The 24,412-nt window shown below is 34.5% G+C and overlaps 2 non-coding genes across 2 annotated transcripts; one reads left to right on the forward strand and one right to left on the reverse strand.

Annotated features, from left to right (window-relative positions):
• Positions 1 to 7,437: 7,437 nt before the first annotated feature.
• On the reverse strand, positions 7,438 to 7,509 carry Trnah-gug. Its single transcript has one exon. It is a non-coding gene; the product is annotated as a tRNA-His (tRNA).
• Positions 7,510 to 23,603: 16,094 nt separating this feature from the next.
• Trnah-gug lies at positions 23,604 to 23,675 on the forward strand. Its single transcript has one exon. It is a non-coding gene; the product is annotated as a tRNA-His (tRNA).
• Positions 23,676 to 24,412: the final 737 nt, after the last annotated feature.

The raw sequence follows: 24,412 nt of genomic DNA on the forward strand, positions 1-24,412 counted from the left end.
GTGATGAGTCAGCCAGATGGTTACTTTGTATTAATTCTTGGTCAAAAGAATTGATATAAAGTATCATAACCTAATGATAAAGCTGTTGATTTGTGTTGTATTTTATTTTTTATTCAAATAAATGATAAATCGTAAAACTCTTTTATTAAATTTCTTATAAGTTGAGGGTTCAATCTCTTTCTAGACATATAAGTATTGTTCTTTAAAATACAGTCAAGTTATTGTAATTAATTTGTTTTTTTACATGTTTTAGCAAATGTAAGCTTATAAATCATAAATGTTTATTAAGAAACAGTTACTTCCATGGAAAACGACATATAGGTCAGTTGATTTTTCGAATTTCTTATCAAATCTTCAGTTATTTATTAATCTGCTTGATCTTTACTATGGCTATGTTAATTCAAGCTCACAATGTTCCAATTCTAATACGTTTTTCTAAGATTTAAAGTAAACTTTAATAAATAGTAATAGACTAATAGGTAATTGCAAGACTTGCAAGACTCTTGCTGCAAGACCAAGACCAAGACCAAGACTGGGAGCGCAAGACCAAAACCAAGACCAAGACCAGGTGTATTGGCGCAAGACCAAGACCAAGACTGGCTAAGTCTCGTCTTGTTCTTGCATTTGGGCAACACTATTTATGATATTCAAGTAGGCCTAATATAAGCACTTTTGAAACGTCAAGTCTGTCTGTTTGTAGTGATTCTACCACCGGTTCGGAAGGTAGATTCTACCGAGAAGAAGCCGGCAAGAAACTCAGCAGTTGCTCTTTTCCAACATCAACAATTTACATTTTGCATTTTAACATTCATTTTTCTATCTTGTGAGAGCTGAAAGCGGAGCCGGATGCTTCCAAGCAACCTTGTCATTAAAAAATTCATCAATTGTATAGTAACCTCGCTGTAATAAATGTGTTTTAACAAATTCTTTAAACTTGTGCATTGGCAAGTCCAAAATCACCTTAGGAATCATATTATAAAAGCGTATACCCAATCCCACAAATGATAGATTTGGTGTGGCAACACCGCCTATAACAGCTGTTCAAAGATCTCTGTACTTTATTTTAATTTATTTTGTGTGTTTTTAGTGCCCAAATCCAATTTAATCGCCTAATTTATATAATAAATAGTAGTATATATTAATAGTTTAAGTGTTAAAAGTGCGTAAGAAAAGTTTTCGTCGATGTAAACAAAGTGACAGTTAGGTTAGTAAAACTTGAATTTTAAACTTCTGTTTTGGTGTTTTTAAAGAGTGCTAGTAGCTGTTTTGGCTTTGAAACAACTATTTAGCGCATAAAAAACACATACGTGTATATGCAATTGCCCGTTATCCAAGTGTAACGCTGCAATTGTTATAACAATACACTGCAATACCGAAACCTACCTGTCATTTCGCATTCTTTGGGTGATTACTCCTTGTTTCATTAATTAATTAATTACAAAATGATGACCCGCAGAGCCTTAGCGCGCCAGGAGCAATCCAAATTACAATTGGCCCTGAAAGAATTAAAGGCAAGCAAGGAGCTATGCACCCAATTGAATAATGAAAGAGACGAAAACGAAAAGGAATTATTAGAAGTCCTTGGGAATAATAATAGACTAAAATTAGAACTATCGGATTTGCACATAAAGTATGTAGACATTGTAGAAGAGCGGGATAGACTTCAGTTATTAGTAAATAGGTTTGATGAGTGCTGAGTATGAGGAGGCTCTGAGCCAGATTACTACCCTGCAGCGGGAGCTAAGTGATGCCCACCACCAGATCACCGAACTGGAAGATGCAGCCCATAACACAACAGCAATACACACTCAAAGCCTATATGAAGAATTAGTTGATAGGGCCCCACAGTTGGTTACTGCTGCTGCTGACATGTCTACTGCTAATACCAACTTCTCTAATTTATTGATAGTCAAATCAGATACAGTAGTCAATCCCTGCAGCAGTAGGAAACTAAAAAAGTATATCAAAGTTAACCGATATATTAAAAAAACACAGAAACTGTTAAAAGTACATAAAAATTCTGTTAAATCTCTGAAACCAAAGAAAGAACGTTTAGAATTATTGAATGAAATTAAAATGTATAGTTCACAGTTAGAAAGTAATAGATTAAGTTATGAATCTGACACACAAATCCTAGAAGCACAAATAGCCAGATTGCAGACTTCTTTACGTACACTGGCAGTAAAGTTTGATATGTATCAAAGGCAAATGATATCTGAGTACACACAGACTTCAGATGAATGGCATAAGACAGAACAACCCAGTGGTAAATTAACTTCACTATCTACCCATAGTTTTGATAGTATAGGCAGTCATCCCCAGTTTGTGTCATCAGTGTCATCACCCTCTAATGTGAGAAAGGTGTGTGTCAGGTTAAGTAACTCAAAATCACAAAACATAAATATTAATAATAATTCCTTTATTGAAGCAAATGCTCATAGTAGCAGTTCAATAAAAACAATTATGTACAGCGATGAAATTGGATGTAACATGGGCTTATATCTTAACTCTCAGTTGAATGGACACACAGTTTTGAACTACTGTTTACCCAACTCAAATTTAAAAGCTATTGTAGCTGCAATTTGTAGAAATAGGAATATGTTTGACTGTAAAACTAATTTAATTATCATAATGGGAAATAGAGGGAATGTTAACAAACCTGAGCTGATTAAACTTATTGATTCTTTAAATACATTAAATGTAAATAGTATTGTATTATACACATTTCCTTATTTTCATAACTTGCCACACCAAGAAAATACTATTAGGTATAATTTAAATATGACTTTGTACAATTTATGTACATATAATAAGAAATTTCCTGTTATAGACTTTAGCAAATGTGCTAATCCTACTTATAATTTGTACTGAGATAGATATTACCTATCACACTATTTTAAACAACAGATAGCTGTTTCGCTATCGTATTTTTTTACCATAACAGCCAAGAACTTGGCTAAACCAGCTGCTTTTATTGAGCAGTGTAATAGTTTTGACATGAAAACCTTGGAAATTATTCCAAGTCATTTTAGTTTAAACTAGTTAAGGAGACAACAGAGGCTTTCTCTTGCTTAGAAAAGCAGACAACTGAGTCTCCCTCAGGCATATATGAAAAAAATTATAGTAAGGGGTCGCACAATGTACTATTAAACCAAAAATATAATAAAAAATCTAATTCTAATTATATCAACTTGGTTCACCAAAATATTCAATGTATTAGAGGAAAAGACTTAGAGATTGAATTATTTTTAAATGATTTTAACATTAGCATTTTATGTATAACTGAGCACTGGTTGAAAACCCATGAATATTTGTTTAATTTTGGTAACCACCAGGTTGGTAGTTCGTTCACCAGGGTTACAGCGATTCATGGAGGCTCTTTAATTTTATTAAATAAAAATTTAAAATTTAAAAACAGAAACGATATTGTTAGCCTTTCTGTTGAACGGACAATAGAGCTAGCCTCGGTTGAACTAGAGCAATTTATAATTGTTACTGTTTATAGGCCACCCTTGTCAAACTTTGAACTTTTTGAAAAGGTAATGGATGAAGTGTTATTTAAAATATCAAAGTGTAATAAAAAGTTAATAATATGCGGAGATTTTAATGTAAACATTTTAGAAAATAACTCTTTAAGTATAAAGTTATTGAATTTATTTAAAACTTACAATCTATCAAATATGTTCATGGAGCCCACAAGAATAACTGCTACTAGCGCCACCTGTTTGGATAACATCTTTACAAATATAATTCCTATAAGCAAAAATATTATTAGTAAATTAGACTCTGATCATTGTGGTCAAATTATTCAATTTGAAAATGTGAAGAAAAATGTTTCTAAACGTAAAATAACATTTGTTCCTGTAACATCCAACCGCATAGAGAAAATGAGATATAGCCTAGTAAATGACCTCCCATTCCTACCCTCAGGGGCGACTCCAAATGCAATGTACAGCTCCTTTTTCAATACCTTTAATAGACTATTTCATTCTATATTTACTAGTAAGTCGGTTGTGATTACTGATACATTAAATTTTAGTGAGTGGGCGACAGTTGAACTTCATAAAAATAGGCAAAAGCTGTACGAATTGTATGCTGAACGTCAATTTAACACTGGTGATAAGTTTGGGGATTATGTTAAATTGTTTTCCAAGAATTTTAAACGCGCTTGCCACTTAGAAAAGACGCGATACATCAAAAATAAAATTAAAAATAGCAGCAATGCAATCAAAACTACTTGGAACATAATTAATGAGGAGACGGGAAGAGTAACACCACGAAATATTAACTTTAAACTTAATGTAGATAATAAAGCCTTAACAACAGATTTCGAGGTGGCTACTGCTTTTGAAACCTTCTTTACCAACATTCCCGTCTCCACAACAGAATCATTAAACTCTTCACCAGATATGGCTCTCTCTCTATTAAAGGAAAATGTGCCTGAGTGTAACCATTCTTTTAAATTCACGCATGTTAGTGGCTCTGACGTTATTAAAGCCTTTAAATTATTAATTAATAAAAAACAAATGATCTGTGGGGCATTTCCGTAAACGTTGTCAAATCATTAATTGATATTGTTGCACCCGACTTAGCCTTAATATTTAATAATTGTATAGATTGTGGTGTGTTTCCTGACTTAATGAAACTTAGTAAAATAGTTCCATTGTTTAAATCGGGTAGTACTTCTGACCCCACTAACTTTAGACCAGTATCCGTACTACCCACTTTCAGTAAAATCTTTGAAAAACTCATTTTAAATCAATTACTTTACCATTTTCATAAGTATAATTTACTTCATATTAAGCAATTTGGTTTCACACGGGGTCGCTCAACAATCGACGCAGGTGTTGAGCTAATACAAAACATATTTGAAGCCTGGGAGGAGTCACGTGATGCACTTGGTGTGTTCTGTGACTTATCTAAGGCGTTTGATTGTGTTCAACACGAAACGTTAGTTAGGAAACTACACCACTATGGAATTCAGGGTGTAGCTCTAGACTTAATGAGTAACTATCTACGCGATAGAATTCAGAAAGTCGACGTGAATGGAAAACGGTCTAATGGATCAGTTATGAAAATAGGTGTCCCACAGGGGTCTATATTAGGACCATTTCTGTTCCTTATTTACATTAATGACCTTCCTTACCTTGCCAAGGATAAACACGGGATAGTTCTGTTTGCCGATGATACATCACTGACTTTTAAAATAAATCGACGTGAACTAGCTTTTGACGACGTAAACAACTCTCTCGCTAAAGTGGTACAGTGGTTTGAAGCTAATAATTTGGTTCTTAACGGAAAAAAAACCAAGTGTATAAAATTCACTTTACCTAATGTTAAACACGTGAAAACCACTGTACTACTTAATAATGAGGAACTGAAACTGGAGGATACGACAGTTTTTCTAGGAATAACGTTAGATTCTAAACTTCAATGGGGCCCTCATGTAAATAATTTATCGAACAGGCTTAGTTCTGCTGCCTATGCGGTAAAGAAGATACGCCATATGACCGACGTAGAAACTGCTAGACTGGTATATTTTAGTTACTTTCACAGCATTATGTCATATGGAATTTTACTTTGGGGTAATGCTGCTGATATTAGCACTATTTTCGTGCTGCAGAAGAGGGCTGTTCGTTCTATCTACAAAATGGGTCCGAGAGAGTCATTGAGAGATAAATTTAAAGATTTTAAAATAATGACAGTGTATAGTCAGTACATATTTGAAAATTTAATGTACGTCCATAAAAACATTTCTAAATTTAAGAAAAAATGTGACTGCAATAATTTAAACATTAGAAGTAAGAATAAACTTACAGTGCAATATACTAGGTTACATAAAATTCATAATTCGTTTAAAGGAAATTGCATACAATTTTACAATAAACTACCAATTGACATCTTGGAGATGTCTCTTAAAAAGTTCAAAGTTTGTATTAAACGTAAGCTTATAGAAAAGTCCTATTATAGTATAAAGGACTACGTCAACGATAAAAAAGCTTGGGTGTAAATTATTGCTCTAACCAGGTTGCTCTTCTAATAATTTAAAATGACATTGTGAGATGGCGATAACAAAAAAAAAAAAAAAACACCCGGCTAAGTTTGTTGTGGGCTTCTTCTTAGACTGGGACGCGTTTGGAACCCTCGTAGCTTTAGTTTTAAGTTTACGAATGTGGTTATCGCCATCATCTCACTACCGTGTAATTCTTATGTACGCATCAAAAGTGCCACCTGTGGGCCTACTTGAATAAAGATATTTTTGACTTTGACTTTGACTTTGAATATATTAAGAGATTGAAATTAAAAATTTAATGATGTAAGTTTATTGTTTAAATAAAATAAGGCAAAATCTAGCCCGGCGAAGCGGGCTGGGCACGCTGGTATATAATAAAATTATACACAATATTATGTCATCGACCCATTACCAGCCCACTATAGAGCACTGGTCTCCTCAATGAAAAGCAGTTAAGGCCGTAGTCCACCAAGCTCGCCCAGTGCAGATTGGTGGACTCCACACACCTTTGAGAGCATTATGGAGAACTCTCAGACATGCAGGTTTTCTCACGGTGTTGTCCTTCACCGTTGGAGCAAGGCATATGTTAATTGCTTAAAACGCACATAACTTAGAAAAGTAAGAGATGCGTGCTGGGATTCGAACTCGGCCTTTCGAAAGTGAAGTAGAAGTCCTAACCACTGGGCTATCACCGTTTTCGCAATACCGCGCAAGTACCTCTCATAATTACGAGTACTTCAAAATTTTGTGGCGAATCTATGTAAATTTTATAAATTTGTCGATGTTATAAAACTGCCGAAAGTAAAAAGAGCATGGACTTTTTTAATATAATAACATCTTGTCGCGAAGGTTCGTGACTTGTAAAAGTTATTTATTACTTGGTCATTATTCATTTCATACGCTTTGTGTCGGTGAAGTTTTCATTACTTTCTTTTCTTCTTCCACTAAGCGTTTTTCATCTAGGTGGGGCTCACTTTCCAGCATATTCTAGCCTCACTGCCCGTTCTTGAGCATGCTATTTTTTAATTCTATTCAATAAGAACTAAGTTCGTGAAATCTAGCCAGCGCTTTTTAGACGGTCTCGTGTTTTAGCTTCAGAGAAGGCAGTGTTAAGGCAATCGGTTGTCGACCTCACTTGGTTGTCTCCATATACTGCGAAGATTTTAAGGCAGTTTTTTCTATTATGTACATAAACGTTAAGTGAATTTTTTTATATAGCCTAATAATTCTCCAAAAACTTAGGCCATTAAAATGTTAAAGAGATTTTTCTAATCTAACTGTGCCAGTAGTTTGCGCGATCAAACAAACATAAAAACAAACTGATCAGTTTTATTATCAGTATAGGTGGATAAATATTTAAAAAAAAAAACGTTTAAAAGAATTGATAATAAATAAAAATAAAGCTCCGCCGCGACAGCTGCTGCTGCCGTGACCAGGATTCGAACCTGGGTTACTACGGCCACAACGTAGGGTCCTAACCACTAGACGATCACGGCTGTCGGAGCTGGTAGTTATATTGACGAATATAACCATCGCTCTGAGCAAAATTTAAGTTACTTTCACTTGTAATTCCGCAACAAGCACAAGTGAAACTTGCATAACGCTTTAGTTCGTTTTGATGACCACTCTGACGCAGTGCTGAGTTTCGTGATCTTTTAAATGAAGGTCCCTGGTTCCCTTCTTGGGAATTTATAATTTCCGAATTTAACTTTGGTACAAAACCCAAAGTAGCCTTGGCTACAAAGAAAAGCGTCTAGTGATTTAAATTATAAAAATATACAAAACATATTATAAATTGCGACAGGATAGCTACCGACTGCTACAAACCACAATGATGGAGGAGATTGCAGGAAAAGAGGGGATGGAGGGAATAAGAAGACCTGACTACGAAATAAACGGAGCAGAGCGGACGGGTGAACTCTTTCGTTTAGCCAAATGTTTAAAGAACTGATTGCTGACCTTCTGTAATGGAGAGGCATTTGAAGAAGAAGATAACAAACATACAACGCACGTAAATTTGCTAAATGATCGTTGTTACCCGTCCCGTTATCATCATAAAATTAGTTTTTGTTCGGTGTGATTTTACCTTTACTAAGATGTAACCTAACCTAACGAGAATCCCATCACGAAAATTTTCGGCAAAACTCAATTCAATTTATCCAGCGCTCGCAATATATAGGATTAAATAAATCCAAAGTGACTAAATTTCTATCTTACAATAATGATTGTTTCAGGGAAAATTGAAAAGAAAATAAAGATGAAAAGAATTTTTCAATTTTTTTTAAGTTTCTTGACTTAGCCAGAGTGTACGCTGATCAATTTGATAATGCGATTTGGTTTAGTGAAAACAATATACGTACTTAGATATTATTATAATAAAAGTGAAAGCTTTTTATGCATGTGAAATAACAAAATTGTTGGATGAAAATGAGACTAGTATACTGTATAAGTAGACTTAGGGTTCATTGGTACTCTAAGTATAAAAAAATGGTTATGTTCCAGTAGAACCACGAACACATTTAGAAACACAATTTACACAGTAAAAGCTACAATGATATAAAATGGGAAAAATGTTCTCCCACACGAGTTATGCAATTATTTTTAGATAGGCAGTGCTTTTATGCATGCACCAAGTGCATACCGCTGGATTTTGTTCGTTTAATTTACTTTTTATTAATATTATATAGTTAGTTAATGTTAGCTTTTTATGGTAACATAAAAAAGCAGTACTAGATACATCTTTCAAATAGTTTGATGGCATGAATGAAATTTTATACATTGCCTATTTTATACCTTCCTACACTGGATACACTTCCATCTTGTTTGTGTAGTTGTAAGCTACTTTAACACTATTTATTGCATGCGGTGTTTACCTGTAAGTAGATTTACATTTTGTCTTCATACAGTATAAGCTAGTTTAAATTGTTTTTTTGAAATGTAAAGCTGTTGGTAAACCAAATAAAAAATTGGTTGTCTGTAAAGTCGGCTTACTGACGATAGTTGAACGTGACAACGTCGTAAGAAAATACTGATGGAATGGTTGCATTTCTCAAAAGACAATTTTAATTTTATTTGTTTGATAGATATTATCGTTGCTATAAACAATTGACACCACATTCACTTTTCACTGCACTTCAACCTTGCCGAAAACATGTAAATGTATTATTGTATATAAGCTGTCCACGCGGACGCATCGCTCACTCAAGTAGGAGAGAGACAGATGTATGGAACGCCTCAGAGCGAGGTAACGCCGCATACGTCATGTTTTTTCGTGCGTGCAGCCGGCTCCATCGAATTATAAGACGTTGTCACGTCAAAAATACAATAAAAAATGCCAACGGGTCTCGATACCCGGATTGGCCAAGATTTGTTGAAATTGGAATTTTATTTAATAAAAATTGTCATTGCAAGAATGTAGTCCAGCTCGTGCCTCGGGGAGCCCGTTAAGCCGTTGGTCCCGGTTGTTATAATTTTTATGTGTATGTGTATAAGTACCTCTATGTTATGAGAGAAGAGGCATATGCTCAGGTGAAATGTTAATAGGCTGATGATGATGATTTTAGATTTAAGGAATTAAACAATTAAAACATCACTGTTAAATTCAAAATTCATTTATGATTAGTGTTTCCCAAATTCAGTCTTGGTCTTGCAGTCTTGGTCTTGTTCTTGCGTTTTTGCAAGACCAAGACCAAGAACAAGACCGCGTATTTTTAGCAAGACCAAGACCAAGACTGACCGTGCAAGACTTGAGCAAGAACAAGACATAGCCTGCAAGACTCTTGCGTCTTGCAGCTAGGACTTAGCGCTATTTCACGGAGTAGTTAGGTGTAACAGTTCGGTGTATAGGTAGGTAGGTACGCTTAGGAATTCTATGAGACGCAAAAAACTATATCAAAGAATATGAAAAACTGGACCTATGCGCATTACGACTAATACCATAAACATAGCGAATAAAAAAATATCTATTAAAATCAAACTGAGTGCATGCATAGTTATGTTTTAACCATCGGCACTTTGATAATGCGGCATCAAAGGTTTTGTACTTACTTCTCAAAGAAATTTGCCGCTTTTCGGAAGTACATGGTTATGATACACGCGCCGGCGGCTTCTTTTGAAATCTAAAACAATCGTTGCCGCCGCGCCGAAATCATAACATTTGACACTATTCATGCAAAATAATTTCGAATTTTAAGAGTACCTACAGGTGTTCCAAAGAATAAATAAGTTTCAGAGTGCTTAGAATGAAAATGAATACATTATACTGATCACGCAAGTAGTATTATGATTAGGATAAAATGGTGAGGATAGGTAGTAGATGTCATAATAATTCATTCTAGTAAGTAATTATAATATTGATTACTTATATGGTTTTAAACTAATTACTTAGGTACTATTATTGTACATTTAGTCATTATATTTCTTAAGTTTTTACAAGAAAAAATAGCAAAAAAGTGTTCGAATATCTCTGAGAGAGATGATGAGAGTAAGTATTTACTAGCTGTGCCCGCGACTTCGTCCACGAGGAATAGTAACTTTGGAGGTATAGTGACGTTCAGGATTTATTTATTTATTTTAAAACTTCTGTCATCAAACATACAAACGAACTCTTCAGCTTTATAATATTAGTATAGATGCACGCCAAAACATTCACTTATATGTAAAGAATAGTGATTGGCACTAATTCTTTACATATATTTTATTCACGGGTCGCGTCTGTACAAGTAGGTAATATTTAGTGTGTGTTTGTACGCCGCACGCGGCATCGTTCGATTTGCGGCGGCATCCTTTTCATAGAGCCGGCACGTGGCGAGGCGGCGCGGTAAAAAGCAAGGAAACGTACTATAAATGAAGGAATTATTTTAATTCCAGTCATTTCCAATTGAGCTGTGCTTCGATTCTAACTTAATAATTGTTTTTACTAATTCTCGTTGTTTTCTAAAAACGTATCACGTGTACAATTTAATATGAGTGACGAAGATTCAAATTATTCTAGTCCGAGTAACGAGAGTTTGAGTCACAGATCTAAAAGACCCAAAAGCAAATTTGAGGAGTTTTTCGAAATAATTCATGCATCCCAAACTGCCTTGTGTAAATTGTGCCAACATAAAAAGATTGAAATAAAAATGAAAAACAGAAACACTTCAGGCTTAAGGAAACATCTAATGTCTTTCCACAAAAAGGAATCAGAAATATTTCTTCCTGTTAAACCAAAATTAAGTGGAGATATCACAAGCTTTTTAGTAACCGCTGGAAGAAGTGGACAGGTAAGAATATTTTTTTAACAGTTAAAAGAATTTTAACTCCGCGTAGCTATTCATGCGATACTTTCAAAAACGCCATTAACTTACGTAAGTATTTTTGAGTTAGTGGTGTTTTCATCTAGGGGTGCGACATATTAAGTATGTAATTATCGTCTTAAATATTTTTTATAAACACCCATATTTTCATTTAATCGGCCAGTAACAACTAAGTACTTTATTTTGGTAAATTACAGTACAGTGCAACCTTAATATAACAAATATCAATTTAACGATTTTCTCGATTTAACAACAACAAACCTCCTCCTCTTATACGCTCAAACCTAGTATGTTTTAAATAATAACACAAGATTTATTGTTTTGTTTCAGTCGGAAAACAGCAGTGACAACATCACGACAGCTACAGTTGATTGGGTGGTGAAAAAATATCTTCCCTTCTCATTTTTCGATGACGAAGCTACACAAGTATATTTTCGACGTATTTGCCCTAATATGGTGTTTCCTAAAAGGTCTACACTTAGAAGGAAAGTCAAAGAGCGATTTGAAGAGCTCCAATTGAATCTCAAGGAACGACTTCAACCATTATCATCTAAAATGTCGTTTACCATTGATGGGTGGACGTCAATTGCTGGTAGGAGTTACTACGGGGTTACTATTCATTATATAGACAACGAATGGAAGTATCGATCTGTAGTTCTTGATTTTATACCATCACGCGGTCGACATACTGGGGAAGATATTGCAACGATTTTCCATGAATGTTTATTGGAATATGGCATAATTGATAAAATACAAGGTATCACGGTCGACAACGCAACTGCAAATACCAAATTTATGTATGAACTGGGCAAACAGCTGCCGCCACACTTTGATTCAGACAATCAACATTTCCGGTGCTTTGCTCACATTTTAAACCTTGGTGTACAAGATTTATTAAAGACCTTAGCATTACACTGTGAGTCTGACACTAACGCGCAAGATCAGCAGTACGAAGACTATGCAGACGAAACTGAGGATGAGGAAGATGAAGAATCTGCACCAAATATTGCTGACTCGCGTACATCTGTAACAATATTACGCAGTATTTCCAGTAAAATAAAAAGAAGTGAGATAGTGAAGAAGAAGTTTCAGTCTGCTTGTGAAGCAGCTGGCGTGCCATCAAATCTAAATGCCATTCTTGACTGTCCAACGAGATGGAATTCCACACATGATATGATTAGATTTGGTTTAAAAGTGAGAGCGGGCATTGACATATTGTGCAGTTCTGTCACCGAATTGAATGATTTTCAAATCACAGCTAATGAATGGCAGGTACTCGAAAAATTACATAAATTTCTAATAAACTTTAAACTTTTAAGTACAAAACTTGGTGGAGACAAATATGTTACGTTACCGCTAGTCATTGTATCATTTAATCTCTTGCTAGATAAAATTGAATCCATGGTAAAACAGTTAGATGAGAAACCTAATCGATCTGAAGTGGATGAAAGGCTCATTCTAGCTTTCCAAGCAGCTCGAGACAAAATGCTTAAACATTACAAGAAGAGCAACTGGATTTATTGTACTTCTTTAATTTTAGACCCAAGGCATAAGGCTCAGACTTTTGACCTGACAATGTGGGGGAAGCAACTTAAAACAGAAAGTCTGCGCAAGTTCAATGAACTTTATGAAGAATATAAAAGTCTACACTCACTGAACAAATCTCTGGAATTACCAGAAAAAGACAATAAAGTATGTGATGAAGATGAAGACGTAATAGACTTTGATAAACTCTATGAATGTCCCTCGACGTCATCTGGATCTTGTCTTCAAGGCTTAGTGATAGACGAGTTGGAGGAGTACCTGAGAAAACCAAGAACTGCCAGCTCGGAAGACATTTTAGATTGGTGGAGGACGCATGAGACAGAGTATCCGATTTTATCGAAAATGGCCCGTGATTTTCTCTCAATACCTGCAACTTCAGTACCTGCTGAGAGGTTATTTTCTAAAGCATCATTAGTAATTAGAAAACATAGAAATAGGTTAAGTGATGAGTCAGCCAGATGGTTACTTTGTATTAATTCTTGGTCAAAAGAATTGATATAAAGTATCATAACCTAATGATAAAGCTGTTGATTTGTGTTGTATTTTATTTTTTATTCAAATAAATGATAAATCGTAAAACTCTTTTATTAAATTTCTTATAAGTTGAGGGTTCAATCTCTTTCTAGACAGATAAGTATTGTTCTTTAAAATACAGTCAAGTTATTGTAATTAATTTGTTTTTTTACATGTTTTAGCAAATGTAAGCTTATAAATCATAAATGTTTATTAAGAAACAGTTACTTCCATGGAAAACGACATATAGGTCAGTTGATTTTTCGAATTTCTTATCAAATCTTCAGTTATTTATTAATCTGCTTGATCTTTACTATGGCTATGTTAATTCAAGCTCACAATATTCCAATTCTAATACGTTTTTCTAAGATTTAAAGTAAACTTTAATAAATAGTAATAGACTAATAGGTAATTGCAAGACTTGCAAGACTCTTGCTGCAAGACCAAGACCAAGACCAAGACTGGGAGCGCAAGACCAAAACCAAGACCAAGACCAGGTGTATTGGCGCAAGACCAAGACCAAGACTGGCTAAGTCTCGTCTTGTTCTTGCATTTGGGCAACACTATTTATGATATTCAAGTAGGCCTAATATAAGCACTTTTGAAACGTCAAGTCTGTCTGTTTGTAGTGATTCTACCACCGGTTCGGAAGGTAGATTCTACCGAGAAGAAGCCGGCAAGAAACTCAGCAGTTGCTCTTTTCCAACATCAACAATTTACATTTTGCATTTTAACATTCATTTTTCTATCTTGTGAGAGCTGAAAGCGGAGCCGGATGCTTCCAAGCAACCTTGTCATTAAAAAATTCATCAATTGTATAGTAACCTCGCTGTAATAAATGTGTTTTAACAAATTCTTTAAACTTGTGCATTGGCAAGTCCAAAATCACCTTAGGAATCATATTATAAAAGCGTATACCCAATCCCACAAATGATCCCTGTACCTTACGCAGACGATATGCAGATGACACTAATTTATGACCATTTCTTGTAAGTCGACTGTTTATGTCCACTTTTTGTTTATAAAGACTAATATGTTGTCTTACAAATACTATATTGTTATAAATATATTGTGTTAGTATGATTATTATATTCCACATTTACTTTCTGTACCGTTAACATCTTATGTATAAAATTCTCGTGTCGCGGTGTTTGTAGTTAAACTCCACCGAAACAGCTTGACAGATTCACATGAAATTTTCGGTACATCTGAGAATCGGACAACAACTATTTTTCATCCCCCTGGTCAGCTAGTTATTATATATAGTTTTAGTATTATTTATTTTACCGTTTATTTAATTTATTTTATATATGTACTGTTTTGTAATTATTAATGTGTATGTATATTCTTAGAGTTTTGCGCAACCCTATAAGGATTCATATGTGAGCCAATTCCTCATAATGGTTGCCTGGAAGAAATCACTCTAAGTGATAAGGACGCCTATGTTACACACATTTAAATGACTTTTAACTCTTTTCTCCTTTAGTTTTTTCTTGTGTGCAATAAAGTATTTTTGATTGATTGTTTTGTTAATCGTTTGCTTTAACGGTGAAAACCAATCATCGTGAGGATGCATGCCTGAGAGTTTTTAATAACGTTCTCAAGAAGTCAACCAATACGCACTTGGCCAGCGCGGTGGACTACGGCTTAAACCTAACATTAGTTTAAAGAATGTATAAAAACACATTTCATACAGCGAGGCTCAGACACATGCCAACCTTATTTCAAAAAATTAAACATCGTAACTCTTCCTTCCTTATATATATCTATGAAATCTGCAAATTTGTGAAGAAAAATATACAATATTACACCAAAATGAAAGGAAAAGAACGGCTTTTTCCGGGAAAAAAACTAAAATGAAAGGAAAAGAACGGCTTTTTCCGGGAAAAAAACTAAAAATAAATTAAATGCCCCCTATTCCAAATTAGCACTCCACAAGCAAAGTCCATACGCAATGTCTATAAAGGTATTTACTACCATCTGCCAAATTTTATTAGGAACACTGAAAATGACAGTGAACTTAGCAAAATATTTTAAAAAATACCTCACAGAGAAAAGCTTGTATTCTGTAAATGTTTTTTTTTTTATTTTGAGCATCCCCAATAAAATCAGTTTCCCAAGTATACGATATCTTATGTTTTTAAAATTCACAAAATTATTTAATAAAAAAAAAAAAAAAATGGCTGCGCCCAAACTTACGTTACATTATATAATTAGATTTATTTAAAATATTTTATCATAAATGTAACATTATGTATTGTGTCGAATAAATTAAAATTTAAATTGGCTACTATACTGTTGATGAATTTCATAATGACAAAGTTGCTAACAAGCAAGCCGCTTTCATCTCAGACAAGATAGAACAATTGATTTTTAAATTGTAAAATGATGTGGAAAAACTGATGAGTTTCTTGCCGGCTTTTTCTCGGTAGAACCTACCTTCCGAACCGGTGCTGGAATCACTAAATTAAACAGTTATACTTGACGTTTCAAAAGTGCTTACATTTTACCTACTTGAAATTAATTTTATTGATTTTAATTTGAATTTAAACCGTTAGCATTCTGAGAAGAGACCCGTTTCCTGAAGTGGGAAGTGGCGTGGGCAGTGGCGTGCATAGAGGGTATGCACAGGGTATGCAGATGATACAAAATCTCCAGTACGAGTTACAAATACAAGGGTAGGCTTTTTATTACTCTTACAATGCCTATCCTTAAGTTTTTATAACTCGTACTGGAGACTTTCTTCATTTTATATCATCTGCATAGCCCGTGTATACCCTCTATGCACGCCACTGTTAGTGGGCCATTAATAGGTTGATAACTATTGTGATGAATAGGTTTCCTAATGTTCAGTTATGTTTCTTTTATATAACTCAGTAGGTAATAGAAGTTTCAGAGACTTTAATAAAATCGGGCACTCGTAACCGCGAAACGTAACAATATATCCTTAACTTAAATTGGGTCACGAAGACAAAGCGCATTGAACATAATATCTAAGATAACATCCACATACTCGTAGTTTATGACAGTCTTGACTATAATTGCGAACGAAATACGAGGTTATAGCTACATTACAATTGCCGTAACATATTTTGTTATAAGTTTGACGTGTCTGTCTGCGGCGTCGTATCTCCCGATCGGATGAGCCAATTTTGATTTTGTTTTTTTCGTTTGAAAGGTGAATTAGTCGGGAGTATCTTTGTATGATGAAAATCGGTTCAAAATGGCTGCCGTCACAAATAGCGGATTAAATTTTTTACGTGTCTGTGTGTGTGTGTGTGTGTGTGTGTGTGTGTTTGTCTGTGGCGTCGTAGCTCCCGATCGGATGAGCCGATTATGATATTGTTTTTTTAAAAGATAAATTAGTTGGGAGGGTTTTTATCTATGTTCACAACTTTCTCTATATGGGTATTAAATCAAATGGGTTGACTAGTAGTATACACCACGATCAATTTCAAATCCATGGTGTCCGTTTACATTTTTTCCACAAATTCCTCAATATGGGTGGCTTGACTAGTAGAATATTGTACATTTACTATATTGAAAGTCGGGTGTTTTTTTTTTTAATTTAAAATGTATATATTTTCGTTCATAACTAATTGAAGTTTTTAAACTTAGTGCCTTATGTTATGGGTACTAAGACGACTGATGAATATTTTTATGAATAATATACATAAATACTTAGAATATACATATAAACACCCAGACACTGAAAAACATTCATGCTCATCAGACAAACATTTTCCAGTTGTGGGAATCGAACCCACGGCCCTGGGCTTAGAAAGCAGGGTTGCTGCACACTGCGCCAATCGGCCGTCAAAATCATAAAACAACCTAGCAATAACAAAACAGCAACCAAATAGCGTATAAAACAGTTGTCTTCTAGTGACATAAAAAAAACATCTACTTGAACTTGGAGTGTTCAAACCGTTCCCGTGGTTGTTTTTACTACATAAAATTAATTACGAAAACAGTCATAATGGAACGATGCGCGAAAAGCGGATTTTAACACGCGTTTGCGGATTATTTCCTCCCATTCATCCGAAACGCTTGCAGAGCCACAAATGCAAAACTAAGCTAGCCGGGATTGGGGGTTCAGTGAGACTACTACGTCCGCTTCCGTGAATTAATGAATTCGCCCTAAATGCTTCAATTAAACTATGTGTAGTTGAAAAAGGGTGTTGTTCTACTGTATTTTGTTTTTCAATGAATGAATGTCTGTATACCACAAAAAGTATAGAAAAAGGAAAAGCGATTACAACCCAGCGTACCTGTACAATTCGTTGACCTTATCGATACATACTACATAGTGGTCTCTTCCATGTAACTAATGTGAATAAAACTTAGTTTTCATCGTAAGCATTTATTTTATTTTATTTTTATTAAGTTAGCATTTTATTAAGTTAACAGGAAATCATAATTTATACAATCTGCTTGCGAAAATGAATATGCTATCTATAAAAGATTCAGGTGTTGGCTCTGAGAGTCATTGGTTGTTTTCAATTTTATTTGTAATATTTTTTTATTGTTATATCTTTAAACTTTATTTATTCTTTTCAAACTAAACAGTTTTAAGTATTGGTTTCATAAGATTGATGTTATAATTTACACATAAATCAATGTGTAACATAATGACATATTGGATAGAAGCAGGCGTTACTTTGCGGAAATCCATGATATATTATCAAAATTAAGCTTAATTTGCTATACTCCGCGAAAAGCAGGAGAATCTGTGTGGTGCAATTTATAATTTCTTCAATCCTTATACCCCACACCAAACAGATCTTCGGCAATATACCCTCTACGCACGTTTCGCTCCGAAACCGGAGCATCATCAGGAGATGTTGACTTTACAATGAATAATTGTTAATTGTTAACTTAACATTCGGGTATATTGCCGAAGATCTGTTTGGTGTGGGGTATAAGGATTGAAGAAATTATAAATTGCACCACACAGATTCTCCTGCTTTTCGCGGAGTATAGCAAATTAAGCTTAATTTTGATAATATAACATAATGACGATAGGTTTTCGCATGAATAAACCGTTAGTTAATTTAAAATACACGTGCTTTATCGTCTTTATATTGCGAAAACTAATTATGTCGAGCTACGATACCTATTCCGTAGATTTTTAAAAGGATTTGTAGAAATCTCTAAGTGGCATCCAATAGTTACGTTAGTTTCATTAACGAGGAAATACACAAGAGTATTTTACTTAGTTATCTAGACATTTTATTTCACCTGAGGAAATAATTATCTTTATACTTTCAACTATATAACTGTATTTATTTCAAATAAATTATTCATAAAAATAATAATAATATAGAAAGAAAGAAAGAAAGAAAGAAACATTTATTTTTTACATTGCGCCACACATTACAATATTCACAACACCACATATGTTATGTGTGGCACAACCCAGAAAAAAGGTGCCAGCTCAGCATTGTGCTGCATGCGCCAGTGGGAGCATACAGCGCTGATTTTCAGTTGGCACCTTGTACCAGGTAACACCACGGAAATACGTAGCCATCTACTGACCACATTTTAAGCTTAGTTTAAAAAAAAAAAAAAACTAACTAAATAAATCCACAACAATAATAATAATAAACTAAAGTAACATATATTTATATAAACTTGAAAATAAAAACGTACATATATCATAAACTTATTAAGATACACAGTGTAATATAATAGTGATAAAATTATTAAGTGGTAAAGTAAAGTATAGTAAAGTATACAGACTGTCTCTAGAGAAAAGATGACTCCGCCACATGTTCTTGGAATTCCACCTGTTTGGCCAATAAATATTGTTTAATTTGGTTCTTAAATCCAAACTTACTTTTAAAGTTCTTGATTGGCGGAGGAATATTATTCCAACACTTCGTGGCGGAGTACGTGAACGAGCCCCTAAACGCAGCAGTACGATGAAGTGGGATGCGAAGCTGGTTTCGACTGCTTCGAAGCTTCCTTTCATCGTCACTAACCCAATTCAGTTTATTTATTAAATACAAAGGCTTACCTTGCTTTATTACGCCATAGAGAAGACCTGCAAGATGCAACTTCCTTCTAGAACCCATTTTTAACAAGTGATGATTGTTTAAGAAAGGAGTTACATGGGTTCTAGGAGGTATGTCGAAATATTGTATAATTATATACTGTATTGGGCACAAAGAAACAAGTACAATTACAAAGAGACGCATTAATTATCAGGTAAATGATCTAAACAATTGTTACAACAATCTAAAATTAAATTTTATCAGTATATAGTAGGTGAAAAACTTCTGACCCTATACTAGGATTTAACCTGTAATGTATGTAGGAGACAGTTTATCACAGAAGGCAGTCGCAGATTGCGAATACAATGTTTTATGTAACATCTGTAAGCTTTAAATCATCATAATCAATATTATTAACCGTTTACCTTGGTCCACTACAGGACACGGGTTTCCTCACGATGTTTTCGTTCACCGCATATTTCAATTGTTAATATTAAACCCTATTAGTCGGAGCTGTGATAGTGGGCTATCAATTTAGTAAGTAGGATTTCGATTTTACTTTCGGGAAGCCGCGTTCGAATCCCAGCACGGACTTCTAACTTTTCTAAGTTATGTGCAATTAATTAGCAAGCAATTAAAAAGCAATTAATATATCACTTGCTTAAACGGTGAAGGAAAACATTGTCAGGAAACCTGCATGCCTGAGAGTTCTCTATAATGTTCTCAAAGGTGTATTAAGTCCACCAATCAGCACTGGGCCAGCGTGGTGGATAACGGCTTTAACCCCTTTCAGCGCGAAGGGTTTTTAACAAGGGTATGCATTAAAAAAGCAACAATATAAAACAACGAAGAAAAACAGTACGGGTTTTAAAAAATGTTTAGGTGAAGCAATGTTCTATTACACCTATCAAATACACACACATTACTGCTGCTTAGTCATGAATTGGTATCGCAGTGTTGGATTCTATTGTTTCCAAAACCCTAATGAGCTCTGAGGGTAGGCTATGCAGTTCCTTTACGCATGTATGAAGTGCACGCCACTGACCCCTTCTCATTGTGGGGGAGACCCGTGCTCTATGGTGGGCCGGTGATGGGTTGATATGATGATGACGATAAGTTACGAAAAACTAGCATGTTTCTTAAAACAACTACAGCATTTCACTCGCCAGTGTTTTCACATCTCCCCATCGTGACTGAAACCAAATAATTAATGATACATCCAATTTACCTAAAACAACAGAGGGTTGCAAAAGAAAATAATGATAACATTCCGTCGCGACGGGTCGTGAACTTATAAAATATTCCAACCATTAGTCATCCAATAAAGTCACCATCCGTGTGATTGTTCGTACAACGGTATACCTTTTGAGGATTCCGTACTAAAACAGTAATGGCAATTGAGCTTTTTGTGACAGAACTCGTGCGGCAAAGTACTATCGCCATGCTAAGTCAAAGTCAAAGTCAAATATATTTTTATACAAGTATAGATCATGGTACTTTTGACACGTTCATTGCATACAAAATATGTATGCACTCGTATGTTTTCTGGTGTGAAGGAAGTGATTTTCGCTGTACTTAAAGGCACATGAGACAACACCGGGCGGTTCTTTTTAGTACGTGTTCCTTGCATGCCCGGCACAGTGTTTATTCAAAATTCATTTATTTCAAGTAGGCCTACTTTATATGCACTTTTGAAACGTCAAGTATGTCTGTTTGCAGTGACTCTACCACCGGTTCGGAAAGCAGATTCTACCGAGAAGAGCCGGCAAGAAACTCAGTAGTTGCTCTTTGTTGATCTGTTTAAATGAAAGGAGATGGTTTTCGTTCAAGAATCATTGAGTTCTTTTAAAGGTTAATTTTACATTCACTTACAGAGAAATCATATTGATCTATCAAAGAATGCTAGTAAAGAATAATTATGTGACATTTTATAGAACTTTTACATATATTTATGAATAGATTTGCTGCATATTGTTATTATTATTTGATTAAATGCTTGATCAGTTATTTAATTTAATGAGCATTGTAAGGACATAGTTTTTGAGAAATCAAATTTGCATGCCAATCGATGGCGCTTGTATCACTATTATACTATTGTACCCACCAACTATGTAAGTCAATCTGCAAATAAAGAAATTGAAATTGAATTCAATTACTTATTAGGTATACAATACATAGATTAAAAAAAATCTATTCTCAAAATCTTCGTAGGCTTGTGATATGCGAAGTCGTCCCCATAGAGTAACTATAAACGGTATTACAATTGAGATAGTATGCGATTTTTTAGTTAGCGTTTAAAAACTGAAAACGACTTCGCATTTTTCACTTCCTTGGGTAACTTGTTGTAGAGTTGCACTCCTTCAAATTTCGCATTTTCACGCCCGATACAGGTTCTAAGACGTGGAAGTAAAATGCAGTAATGGGTTGAAAATGGTGAATCATTAATAATGTAAATTATTCGTATACAAACACGAGGGCTCTTTAAAAACACTTTCAGAGGTATTTTATTTCAAAACTATGTAGATTATAATGCCCTTACTTCAAAAAAATTAAGCTTCCATACCCCGTTTCGTCCTTGTAGGGGCAGATGTTACAGAAACTGTATAAATGCGGATAAAATTACCCTTCAGCAAACCTACCATCTAAAGTTTTAATATCCCTAACTTTGATTTTTGAAATGAAAAACTTGGACTTTGAACTGATACTCTTTTAGGTGTAGTGTAGGTGTAAACGGTAAGACATATCACTACCTATTTAGTTCTTTTCAAAATTAGTTATATAATTAGATTTACAACTTGTTAGAACGGCAAGGCCACTAACATTATCCAGATGGAACTACATTATTTATGGATAACTATAAGACAAATAAATGAAAGATGACATTAACATCATACAAGACATGATATATATATATATATATATATTATATAGTTATTATTATTTATATGCGTTATCCATAAGGAGGAGACCCGTGTTCTGTAGTGGGCCGGTATGGGTTGATGTGATGATGATGATTTATATGCGTTAAGTAAAAATCTGTTATTTTGACATTTCCAAGCAACTTAAACTTTTTTTTTTAAACGCATTTATATCCAATGAAAATAATATAATGTTTTCAACCCAGTCTTAAATTTTAAATACGCTTTTTGATTCAGAATCAAAGAAACCTTTGGAAAAACAAATGAAAGAGATAAAATGTTAAATTAAATTAGGTTAAATGTGATAATTTATGGTAAAAAATCCGAAAGCCCTTTTAAAAATTACACTGCCTACCGCGTTTAACACTTTACTTTGCATTATTTTTAAACCATGATAACGTTTAACGCTTAAAAAAACAAAAATGTAACCTAAAAAATCACAACTTGTAAATGGCGATTATATATTAGGAATAAGCGATTACAATTTTCTACTATTAAGTATTAAGATTTCTTCAACACTAAAAGGTGATATTGTTAAGTTAAACTAGGTATGAGATTCGAGAAATCAGCAAATATTGTACTAAAGTATGTTTTATTTGAATAAATTAAAACATAGTGCTGCGGAGCGGGTGCGTGACTCGCTCCGCAGCACATGATACAAATTTTAGAAGATCTCCAGTACGAGTTATAAATACTTAAGGGTAGGTTTTTTATAACTCTTACAACGCCTATCCTTAAGTTTTTGAGTTTTTTTTTATTTTATATTATCTGCATAGCCTGTGCATACCCTCTATGCACGCCACTGGGTTCAAGCTGTCTTGATCCCCTCCTTGCTAGCGCGGGAGCCCCAACACCCCAGTCGGTTAGGGTGGTTGGTAGACGTCAGGGAGGTATACAACGGGTTCCCCATACGTATAACAAAGCCAACAAGAGGGAAATGCCGAGGTGGTTTTTAGTTTGGGTATACCCCCTTTAGAGGGGGGAGTCCCACATAACCTCCGTCCCGCCCAAGGGTCGGAGGTAGCAATAAAGCTTTTCCACGACGCCAAAAAGGAAAAAGGTATACCAGAATAAAACACGCGAAAGAATTCACGGCAAGTTCAAGTAACTACCTATAATAACTGTCCCCAAAATCTGTCATCAATCGTTCGAGCAGTTTTATGTTTTGTAAAAAAGAAGTCTCAACAGTTTTATGATTCAATCAGTTTTTTACCGCTATCGCGCATCAAATTGGTATAAAAAGTGCTCTCAATTTAAAATTCGTCACAGCTTTGTTATAAGGTATTGGGTATTTTCAGCGCACCTCTCACCAGCTCCGATAGCCGTGATCGTCTAGTGGTTAGGACCCTACGTTGTGGCCGTAGTAACCCAGGTTCGAATCCTGGTCACGGCAGCGCCAGCTGTCGCGGCGGGGTTATATTTTTGGGTTTTTTACTTTTACCTTTTTATATTTTCGGTCATCAGTTTAACTTTTAATCCACAAGTAAGGTTATAGTATCACAATGCCCTTTTAAATTCTATAACCGTTTTGTCCCGCATAAGCGTTGGCGTTCTTTGAGAATTAAAATATTGTAAATTTGTTTCCAATGCTCCACTACTAAGCTAAACCGCTCTTAGCTAGATTTTTTATTGAGAATCTGACCGGGTTTTTTTTATTTGTTCAATTGATTCCATTACAGTGATAAGACAATAAGAAACCATACCCCAAATCGTTTTCGACGTGGAATCTGACTGGGAAGTTAAATTGAATGGCGAGACGATTGGCGGTAATTACCAAACTAGCCACGGCCGTAGATTCCGACTAGACTAGACAAAAGATTTTTTTTTTATTATAAACTGCCCGGGGACTGAAACCGGTCCCTGTCACAAATAAGATCACAAATAAGAAGAAAAAGCGCTCACCGCAATTTCGGAGATCGACAAAAAGTTAAGTCAACAATATAGTATGCATAATATATTCTATAAATATCATAAATCCGAAAGTGTGTGTCTTTGTTTAAATGTTCTTACTTTACGCGTTAACTAAGTAACGAACAGCAAAAATGTTGAAGCATTAAAATGATTAAAATATTTTAGTTTAATAATTTAATACGTGTGGTTATCTCATTGCGGTTGATATTTAATATTTTC

This window comes from Pararge aegeria, chromosome 2 (genome assembly GCF_905163445.1).
Source record: "Pararge aegeria chromosome 2, ilParAegt1.1, whole genome shotgun sequence".
Classification (NCBI taxonomy): domain Eukaryota; kingdom Metazoa; phylum Arthropoda; class Insecta; order Lepidoptera; family Nymphalidae; genus Pararge; species Pararge aegeria.